Source organism: Oryzias latipes, chromosome 3, assembly GCF_053564925.1.
Source record: "Oryzias latipes strain Hd-rR chromosome 3, Olatipes_Hd-rR_3.1".
In the NCBI taxonomy this organism is placed as follows: Eukaryota; Metazoa; Chordata; class Actinopteri; order Beloniformes; family Adrianichthyidae; genus Oryzias; species Oryzias latipes.
Window position 1 is genome coordinate 4,715,001 of NC_136239.1, and position 10,000 is coordinate 4,725,000.

A 10,000-nucleotide genomic window follows, 5' to 3' on the forward strand; every position below is an offset into this window, starting at 1 on the left:
TCCAATACGCCTTGGTAGTCTTGGTCCGAGCTGGCATGGTGCTCACAACTTTATATGTGTTAAATGTTTGTAAAGTTTAAGTGCAAGAGACTTGTATCGTTGTCGGCAGGATTTGAACCTACGCGGGGAGACCCCAATGGTTTTCTAGTCCATCGCCTTAACCACTCGGCCACAACAACACACAAAACTACACTGCGTTTGGTTGCTTCACTGCCAATGGATTCTGTCGTAGGCGGAAATTAGAGCTTGGATTTAAGCTTGGATTTAAAACTCAGTTTATCCGATGGTCATGCACTAAGGCCTTAAAGACCAACTCCAATGAAAATGGTGTCTTTAACAGGTTAAAAAGCATTCATCCCATGATGGAAGACATGTATAAAGAAAATGATACTTAAATGTGCCTATCTGAATATTTTTTGTAGTTAATTCATAGTGAACCAGTAACAGACAAAAACACGCTGCATGACAAAGCCTGTACTTTTACTTTCAAACGACAATGAGAAGGCAAGAAGCTCCCTGCTACGTTCCATTGTGATGCATCCAGTCGCATTTTGAAGGAGATCCAATACGCCTTGGTAGTCTTGGTCCGAGCTGGCATGGTGCTCACAACTTTATTTGTGTTAAATGTTTGTAAAGTTCAAGTGCAAGAGACTTGTATCGTTGTCGGCATGATTTGAACCTACGCGGGGAGACCCCAATGGATTTCTAGTCCATCGCCTTAACCACTCGGCCACAACAACACACGAAACTATACAGCGTTTGGTTGCTTCACTGCCATTGGATTCTGTCGTAGGCGGAAATTAGAGCTTGGATTTAAGCTTGGATTTAAAACTCAGTTTATCCGATGGTCATGCACTAAGGCCTTAAAGATCAACTCGAACAAAAATGGTGTCTTTAACAGGTTAAAAAGCATTCATCCCATGATGGAAGACATGTATACAGAAAATGATACTTAAATGTGCCTATCTGAATATTTTTTGTAGTTAATTCATAGTGAACCAGTAACAGACAAAAACACGCTGCATGACAAAGCCTGTACTTGTACTAACAAACGACAATGAGAAAGCAAGAAGCTCCCTGCGACGTTCCATTGTGATGCATCCAGTCGCATTTTGAAGGAGATCCAATACGCCTTGGTAGTCTTGGTCCGAGCTGGCATGGTGCTCACAACTTTATTTGTGTTAAATGTTTGTAAAGTTTAAGTGCAAGAGACTTGTGTCGTTGTCGGCAGGATTTGAACCTACGCGGGGAGACCCCAATGGATTTCTAGTCCATCGCCTTAACCACTCGGCCACAACAACACACGAAACTATACAGCGTTTGGTTGCTTCACTGCCATTGGATTCTGTCATAGGCGGAAATTCTTTTCCAAGCTGACTACAGAAAAATACAATTCCTGTCTTAGCAGATATCACTGGGATGCATTTCCTGGCAATTAAAACAAGGGATCATTTCAAAAAAGGAAAATATGACAACCATTTTACCACCATGCCCAATTTCATTTCCCCAACAACCACACATTGTTTCCTCAAACACAACGCCTCAAAATTTGCCTTAAATCTAAAGAATTTTGTAAAAATCTAGCATACTTGGCTAACATTTATCTTCATTCTAATGTTCAAACATAACCCTAATGAAAAATGAAAGATTCTGTTGAGAGCTTGGATTTAAAACTCAGTTTATCCGATGGTCATGCACTAAGGCCTTAAAGACCAACTCCAATGAAAATGGTGTCTTTAACATGTTAAAAAGCATTCATCCCATGATGGAAGACATGTATAAAGAAAATGATACTTAAATGTGCCTATCTGAATATTTTTTGTAGTTAATTCATAGTGAACCAGTAACAGACAAAAACACGCTGCATGACAAAGCCTGTACTTTTATTTTCAAACGACAATGAGAAGGCAAGAAGCTCCCTGCTACGTTCCATTGTGATGCATCCAATCGCATCTTGAAGGAGATCCAATACGCCTTGGTAGTCTTGGTCCGAGCTGGCATGGTGCTCACAACTTTATTTGTGTTAAATGTTTGTAAAGTTCAAGTGCAAGAGACTTGTATCGTTGTCGGCAGGATTTGAACCTACGCGGGGAGACCCCAATGGATTTCTAGTCCATCGCCTTAACCACTCGGCCACAACAACACACGAAACTATACAGCGTTTGGTTGCTTCACTGCCATTGGATTCTGTCATAGGCGGAAATTCTTTTCCAAGCTGACTACAGAAAAATACAATTCCTATCTTAGCAGATATCACTGGGATGCATTTCCTGGCAATTAAAACAAGGGATCATTTCAAAAAAGGAAAATATGACAACCATTTTACCACCATGCCCAATTTCATTTCCCCAACAACCACACATTGTTTCCTCAAACACAACGCCTCAAAATTTGCCTTAAATCTCAAGAATCTTGTAAATTTCTAGCATACTTGGCTAACATTTATCTTCATTCTAATGTTCAAACATAACCCTAATGAAAAATGAAAGATTCCGTTGAGAGCTTGGATTTAAAACTCAGTTTATCCGATGGTCTTGCACTAAGGCCTTAAAGACCAACTCCAATGAAAATGGTGTCTTTAACATGTTAAAAAGCATTCATCCCATGATGGAAGACATGTATAAAGAAAATGATACTTAAATGTGCCTATCTGAATATTTTTTGTAGTTAATTCATAGTGAACCAGTAACAGAAGAAAACACGCTGCATGACAAAGCCTGTACTTGTACTAACAAAAGACAATGAGAAGGCAAGAAGCTCCCTGCTACGTTCCATTGTGATGCATCCAGTCGCATCTTGAAGGAGATCCAATACGCCTTGGTAGTCTTGGTCCGAGCTGGCATGGTGCTCACAACTTTATTTGTGTTAAATGTTTGTAAAGTTTAAGTGCAAGAGACTTGTATCGTTGTCAGCAGGATTTGAACCTACGCGGGGAGACCCCAATGGTTTTCTAGTCCATCGCCTTAACCACTCGGCCACAACAACACATGAAACTATACAGCATTTGGTTGCTTCACTGCCATTGGATTCTGTCATAGGCAGAAATTCTTTTCCAAGCTGACTACAGAAAAATAGAATTCCTGTCTTAGCAGATATCACTGGGATGCATTTCCTGGCAATTAAAACAAGGGATCATTTCAAAAAAGGAAAATATGACAACCATTTTACCACCATGCCCAATTTCATTTCCCCAACAACCACACATTGTTTCCTCAAACACAACGCCTCAAAATTTGCCTTAAATCTCAAGAATCTTGTACATTCTAGCATACTTGGCTAACATTTATCTTCATTCTAATGTTCAATCATAACCCTAATGAAAAATGAAAGATTCCGTTGAGAGCTTGGATTTAAAACTCAGTTTATCCGATGGTCATGCACTAAGGCCTTAAAGACCAACTCCAATGAAAATGGTGTCTTTAACATGTTAAAAAGCATTCATCCCATGATGGAAGACATGTACAAAGAAAATGATACTTAAATGTGCCTATCTGAATATTTTTTGTAGTTAATTCATAGTGAACCAGTAACAGAAGAAAACACGCTGCATGACAAAGCCTGTACTTGTACTAACAAACGACAATGAGAAGGCAAGAAGCTCCCTGCTACGTTCCATTGTGATGCATCCAGTCGCATCTTGAAGGAGATCCAATACGCCTTGGTAGTCTTGGTCCGAGCTGGCATGGTGCTCACAACTTTATTTGTGTTAAATGTTTGTAAAGTTTAAGTGCAAGAGACTTGTATCGTTGTCAGCAGGATTTGAACCTAAGCGGGGAGACCCCAATGGATTTCAAGTTCATCGCCTTAACCACTCGGCCACAACAACACACAAAACTACACTGTGTTTGGTTGCTTCACTGCCATTGGATTCTGTCATAGTCGGAAATTTATTTCCAAGCTGACTACAGAAAAATACAATTCCTGTTTTAGCAAAAATCATTGGGATAAATTTGCTGGCAATTAAAACAAGGGATCATTTCAAAAAAGGAAAATATGACAACCATTTTACCACCATGCCCAATTTCATTTCCCCAACAACCACACATTGTTTCCTCAAACACAACGCCTCAAAATTTGCCTTAAATCTAAATAATTTTGTAAAAATCTAGCATACTTGGCTAACATTTATCTTCATTCTAATGTTCAAACATAACCCTAATGAAAAATGAAAGATTCTGTTGAGAGCTTGGATTTAAAACTCAGTTTATCCGATGGTCAAGCACTAAGGCCTTAAAGACCAGCTCCAATGAAAATGGTGTCTTTAACACGTTAAAAAGCATTCATCCAAAGATGGAAGACATGTATAAAGAAAATGATACTTAAATGTGCCTATCTGAATATTTTTTGTAGTTAATTCATAGTGAACCAGTAACAGATCAAAACACGCTAGATGACAAAGCCTGTACTTGTACTAACAAACGACAATGAGAAGGCAAGAAGCTCCCTGCTACGTTCCATTGTGATGCATCCAGTCGCATCTTGAAGGAGATCCAATACGCCTTGGTAGTCTTGGTCCGAGCTGGCATGGTGCTCACAACTTTATATGTGTTAAATGTTTGTAAAGTTTAAGTGCAAGAGACTTGTATCGTTGTCGGCAGGATTTGAACCTACGCGGGGAGACCCCAATGGATTTCAAGTCCATCGCCTTAACCACTCGGCCACAACAACACACAAAAATACACTGCGTTTGGTTGCTTCACTGCCATTGGATTCTGTCATAGGCGGAAATTCTTTTCCAAGCTGACTACAGAAAAATACAATTCCTGTCTTAGCAGATATCACTGGGATGCATTTCCTGGCAATTAAAACAAGGGATCATTTCAAAAAAGGAAAATATGACAACCATTTTACCACCATGCCCAATTTCATTTCCCCAACAACCACACATTGTTTCCTCAAACACAACGCCTCAAAATTTGCCTTAAATCTCAAGAATCTTGTAAATTTCTAGCATACTTGGCTAACATTTATCTTCATTCTAATGTTCAAACATAACCCTAATGAAAAATGAAAGATTCCGTTGAGAGCTTGGATTTCAAACTCAGTTTATCCGATGGTCTTGCACTAAGGCCTTAAAGACCAACTCCAATGAAAATGGTGTCTTTAACATGTTAAAAAGCATTCATCCCATGATGGAAGACATGTATAAAGAAAATGATACTTAAATGTGCCTATCTGAATATTTTTTGTAGTTAATTCATAGTGAACCAGTAACAGAAGAAAACACGCTGCATGACAAAGCCTGTACTTGTACTAACAAACGACAATGAGAAGGCAAGAAGCTCCCTGCTACGTTCCATTGTGATGCATCCAGTCGCATCTTGAAGGAGATCCAATACGCCTTGGTAGTCTTGGTCCGAGCTGGCATGGTGCTCACAACTTTATTTGTGTTAAATGTTTGTAAAGTTTAAGTGCAAGAGACTTGTATCGTTGTCAGCAGGATTTGAACCTACGCGGGGAGACCCCAATGGATTTCAAGTTCATCGCCTTAACCACTCGGCCACAACAACACACAAAACTACACTGCGTTTGGTTGCTTCACTGCCATTGGATTCTGTCATAGGCGGAAATTTATTTCCAAGCTGACTACAGAAAAATACAATGCCTGTTTTAGCAAAAATCATTGGGATAAATTTGCTGGCAATTAAAACAAGGGATCATTTCAAAAAAGGAAAATATGACAACCATTTTACCACCATGCCCAATTTCATTTCCCCAACAACCACACATTGTTTCCTCAAACACAACGCCTCAAAATTTGCCTTAAATCTAAAGAATTTTGTAAAAATCTAGCATACTTGGCTAACATTTATCTTCATTCTAATGTTCAAACATAACCCTAATGAAAAATGAAAGATTCTGTTGAGAGCTTGGATTTAAAACTCAGTTTATCCGATGGTCAAGCACTAAGGCCTTAAAGACCAGCTCCAATGAAAATGGTGTCTTTAACACGTTAAAAAGCATTCATCCAAAGATGGAAGACATGTATAAAGAAAATGATACTTAAATGTGCCTATCTGAATATTTTTTGTAGTTAATTCATAGTGAACCAGTAACAGATCAAAACACGCTAGATGACAAAGCCTGTACTTGTACTAACAAACGACAATGAGAAGGCAAGAAGCTCCCTGCTACGTTCCATTGTGATGCATCCAGTCGCATCTTGAAGGAGATCCAATACGCCTTGGTAGTCTTGGTCCGAGCTAACATGGTGCTCACAACTTTATATGTGTTAAATGTTTGTAAAGTTTAAGTGCAAGAGACTTGTATCGTTGTCGGCAGGATTTGAACCTACGCGGGGAGACCCCAATGGATTTCAAGTCCATCGCCTTAACCACTCGGCCACAACAACACACAAAAATACGCTGCGTTTGGTTGCTTCACTGCCAATGGATTCTGTCGTAGGCGGAAATTAGAGCTTGGATTTAAGCTTGGATTTAAAACTCAGTTTATCCGATGGTCATGCACTAAGGCCTTAAAGACCAACTCCAATGAAAATGGTGTCTTTAACAGGTTAAAAAGCATTCATCCCATGATGGAAGACATGTATAAAGAAAATGATACTTAAATGTGCCTATCTGAATATTTTTTGTAGTTAATTCATAGTGAACCAGTAACAGAAGAAAACACGCTGCATGACAAAGCCTGTACTTGTACTAACAAAAGACAATGAGAAGGCAAGAAGCTCCCTGCTACGTTCCATTGTGATGCATCCAGTCGCATCTTGAAGGAGATCCAATACGCCTTGGTAGTCTTGGTCCGAGCTGGCATGGTGCTCACAACTTTATTTGTGTTAAATGTTTGTAAAGTTTAAGTGCAAGAGACTTGTATCGTTGTCAGCAGGATTTGAACCTACGCGGGGAGACCCCAATGGTTTTCTAGTCCATCGCCTTAACCACTCGGCCACAACAACACATGAAACTATACAGCATTTGGTTGCTTCACTGCCATTGGATTCTGTCATAGGCAGAAATTCTTTTCCAAGCTGACTACAGAAAAATAGAATTCCTGTCTTAGCAGATATCACTGGGATGCATTTCCTGGCAATTAAAACAAGGGATCATTTCAAAAAAGGAAAATATGACAACCATTTTACCACCATGCCCAATTTCATTTCCCCAACAACCACACATTGTTTCCTCAAACACAACGCCTCAAAATTTGCCTTAAATCTCAAGAATCTTGTACATTCTAGCATACTTGGCTAACATTTATCTTCATTCTAATGTTCAATCATAACCCTAATGAAAAATGAAAGATTCCGTTGAGAGCTTGGATTTAAAACTCAGTTTATCCGATGGTCATGCACTAAGGCCTTAAAGACCAACTCCAATGAAAATGGTGTCTTTAACATGTTAAAAAGCATTCATCCCATGATGGAAGACATGTACAAAGAAAATGATACTTAAATGTGCCTATCTGAATATTTTTTGTAGTTAATTCATAGTGAACCAGTAACAGAAGAAAACACGCTGCATGACAAAGCCTGTACTTGTACTAACAAACGACAATGAGAAGGCAAGAAGCTCCCTGCTACGTTCCATTGTGATGCATCCAGTCGCATCTTGAAGGAGATCCAATACGCCTTGGTAGTCTTGGTCCGAGCTGGCATGGTGCTCACAACTTTATTTGTGTTAAATGTTTGTAAAGTTTAAGTGCAAGAGACTTGTATCGTTGTCAGCAGGATTTGAACCTAAGCGGGGAGACCCCAATGGATTTCAAGTTCATCGCCTTAACCACTCGGCCACAACAACACACAAAACTACACTGTGTTTGGTTGCTTCACTGCCATTGGATTCTGTCATAGGCGGAAATTTATTTCCAAGCTGACTACAGAAAAATACAATTCCTGTTTTAGCAAAAATCATTGGGATAAATTTGCTGGCAATTAAAACAAGGGATCATTTCAAAAAAGGAAAATATGACAACCATTTTACCACCATGCCCAATTTCATTTCCCCAACAACCACACATTGTTTCCTCAAACACAACGCCTCAAAATTTGCCTTAAATCTAAAGAATTTTGTAAAAATCTAGCATACTTGGCTAACATTTATCTTCATTCTAATGTTCAAACATAACCCTAATGAAAAATGAAAGATTCTGTTGAGAGCTTGGATTTAAAACTCAGTTTATCCGATGGTCAAGCACTAAGGCCTTAAAGACCAGCTCCAATGAAAATGGTGTCTTTAACACGTTAAAAAGCATTCATCCAAAGATGGAAGACATGTATAAAGAAAATGATACTTAAATGTGCCTATCTGAATATTTTTTGTAGTTAATTCATAGTGAACCAGTAACAGATCAAAACACGCTAGATGACAAAGCCTGTACTTGTACTAACAAACGACAATGAGAAGGCAAGAAGCTCCCTGCTACGTTCCATTGTGATGCATCCAGTCGCATCTTGAAGGAGATCCAATACGCCTTGGTAGTCTTGGTCCGAGCTGGCATGGTGCTCACAACTTTATATGTGTTAAATGTTTGTAAAGTTTAAGTGCAAGAGACTTGTATCGTTGTCGGCAGGATTTGAACCTACGCGGGGAGACCCCAATGGATTTCAAGTCCATCGCCTTAACCACTCGGCCACAACAACACACAAAAATACACTGCGTTTGGTTGCTTCACTGCCATTGGATTCTGTCATAGGCGGAAATTCTTTTCCAAGCTGACTACAGAAAAATACAATTCCTGTCTTAGCAGATATCACTGGGATGCATTTCCTGGCAATTAAAACAAGGGATCATTTCAAAAAAGGAAAATATGACAACCATTTTACCACCATGCCCAATTTCATTTCCCCAACAACCACACATTGTTTCCTCAAACACAACGCCTCAAAATTTGCCTTAAATCTCAAGAATCTTGTAAATTTCTAGCATACTTGGCTAACATTTATCTTCATTCTAATGTTCAAACATAACCCTAATGAAAAATGAAAGATTCCGTTGAGAGCTTGGATTTCAAACTCAGTTTATCCGATGGTCTTGCACTAAGGCCTTAAAGACCAACTCCAATGAAAATGGTGTCTTTAACATGTTAAAAAGCATTCATCCCATGATGGAAGACATGTATAAAGAAAATGATACTTAAATGTGCCTATCTGAATATTTTTTGTAGTTAATTCATAGTGAACCAGTAACAGAAGAAAACACGCTGCATGACAAAGCCTGTACTTGTACTAACAAACGACAATGAGAAGGCAAGAAGCTCCCTGCTACGTTCCATTGTGATGCATCCAGTCGCATCTTGAAGGAGATCCAATACGCCTTGGTAGTCTTGGTCCGAGCTGGCATGGTGCTCACAACTTTATTTGTGTTAAATGTTTGTAAAGTTTAAGTGCAAGAGACTTGTATCGTTGTCAGCAGGATTTGAACCTACGCGGGGAGACCCCAATGGATTTCAAGTTCATCGCCTTAACCACTCGGCCACAACAACACACAAAACTACACTGCGTTTGGTTGCTTCACTGCCATTGGATTCTGTCATAGGCGGAAATTTATTTCCAAGCTGACTACAGAAAAATACAATGCCTGTTTTAGCAAAAATCATTGGGATAAATTTGCTGGCAATTAAAACAAGGGATCATTTCAAAAAAGGAAAATATGACAACCATTTTACCACCATGCCCAATTTCATTTCCCCAACAACCACACATTGTTTCCTCAAACACAACGCCTCAAAATTTGCCTTAAATCTAAAGAATTTTGTAAAAATCTAGCATACTTGGCTAACATTTATCTTCATTCTAATGTTCAAACATAACCCTAATGAAAAATGAAAGATTCTGTTGAGAGCTTGGATTTAAAACTCAGTTTATCCGATGGTCAAGCACTAAGGCCTTAAAGACCAGCTCCAATGAAAATGGTGTCTTTAACACGTTAAAAAGCATTCATCCAAAGATGGAAGACATGTATAAAGAAAATGATACTTAAATGTGCCTATCTGAATATTTTTTGTAGTTAATTCATAGTGAACCAGTAACAGATCAAAACACGCT

At 38.9% G+C, this 10,000-nt stretch overlaps 9 non-coding genes across 9 annotated transcripts; all 9 read right to left on the reverse strand.

Annotated features, from left to right (window-relative positions):
• Positions 1 to 1,219: 1,219 nt before the first annotated feature.
• Positions 1,220 to 1,301, reverse strand: trnas-aga (transfer RNA serine (anticodon AGA)). The gene has a single exon. It is a non-coding gene; the product is annotated as a tRNA-Ser (tRNA).
• A 760-nt stretch (positions 1,302 to 2,061) lies between these two features.
• trnas-aga (transfer RNA serine (anticodon AGA)) lies at positions 2,062 to 2,143 on the reverse strand. Its single transcript has one exon. It is a non-coding gene; the product is annotated as a tRNA-Ser (tRNA).
• A 1,601-nt stretch (positions 2,144 to 3,744) lies between these two features.
• trnas-uga (transfer RNA serine (anticodon UGA)) lies at positions 3,745 to 3,826 on the reverse strand. The gene has a single exon. It is a non-coding gene; the product is annotated as a tRNA-Ser (tRNA).
• Positions 3,827 to 4,586: 760 nt separating this feature from the next.
• Positions 4,587 to 4,668, reverse strand: trnas-uga (transfer RNA serine (anticodon UGA)). Its single transcript has one exon. It is a non-coding gene; the product is annotated as a tRNA-Ser (tRNA).
• Positions 4,669 to 5,428: 760 nt separating this feature from the next.
• Positions 5,429 to 5,510, reverse strand: trnas-uga (transfer RNA serine (anticodon UGA)). The gene has a single exon. It is a non-coding gene; the product is annotated as a tRNA-Ser (tRNA).
• A 760-nt stretch (positions 5,511 to 6,270) lies between these two features.
• trnas-uga (transfer RNA serine (anticodon UGA)) lies at positions 6,271 to 6,352 on the reverse strand. Its single transcript has one exon. It is a non-coding gene; the product is annotated as a tRNA-Ser (tRNA).
• A 1,320-nt stretch (positions 6,353 to 7,672) lies between these two features.
• trnas-uga (transfer RNA serine (anticodon UGA)) lies at positions 7,673 to 7,754 on the reverse strand. The gene has a single exon. It is a non-coding gene; the product is annotated as a tRNA-Ser (tRNA).
• Positions 7,755 to 8,514: 760 nt separating this feature from the next.
• Positions 8,515 to 8,596, reverse strand: trnas-uga (transfer RNA serine (anticodon UGA)). Its single transcript has one exon. It is a non-coding gene; the product is annotated as a tRNA-Ser (tRNA).
• A 760-nt stretch (positions 8,597 to 9,356) lies between these two features.
• Positions 9,357 to 9,438, reverse strand: trnas-uga (transfer RNA serine (anticodon UGA)). Its single transcript has one exon. It is a non-coding gene; the product is annotated as a tRNA-Ser (tRNA).
• Between the last annotated feature and the right edge of the window lie 562 nt (positions 9,439 to 10,000).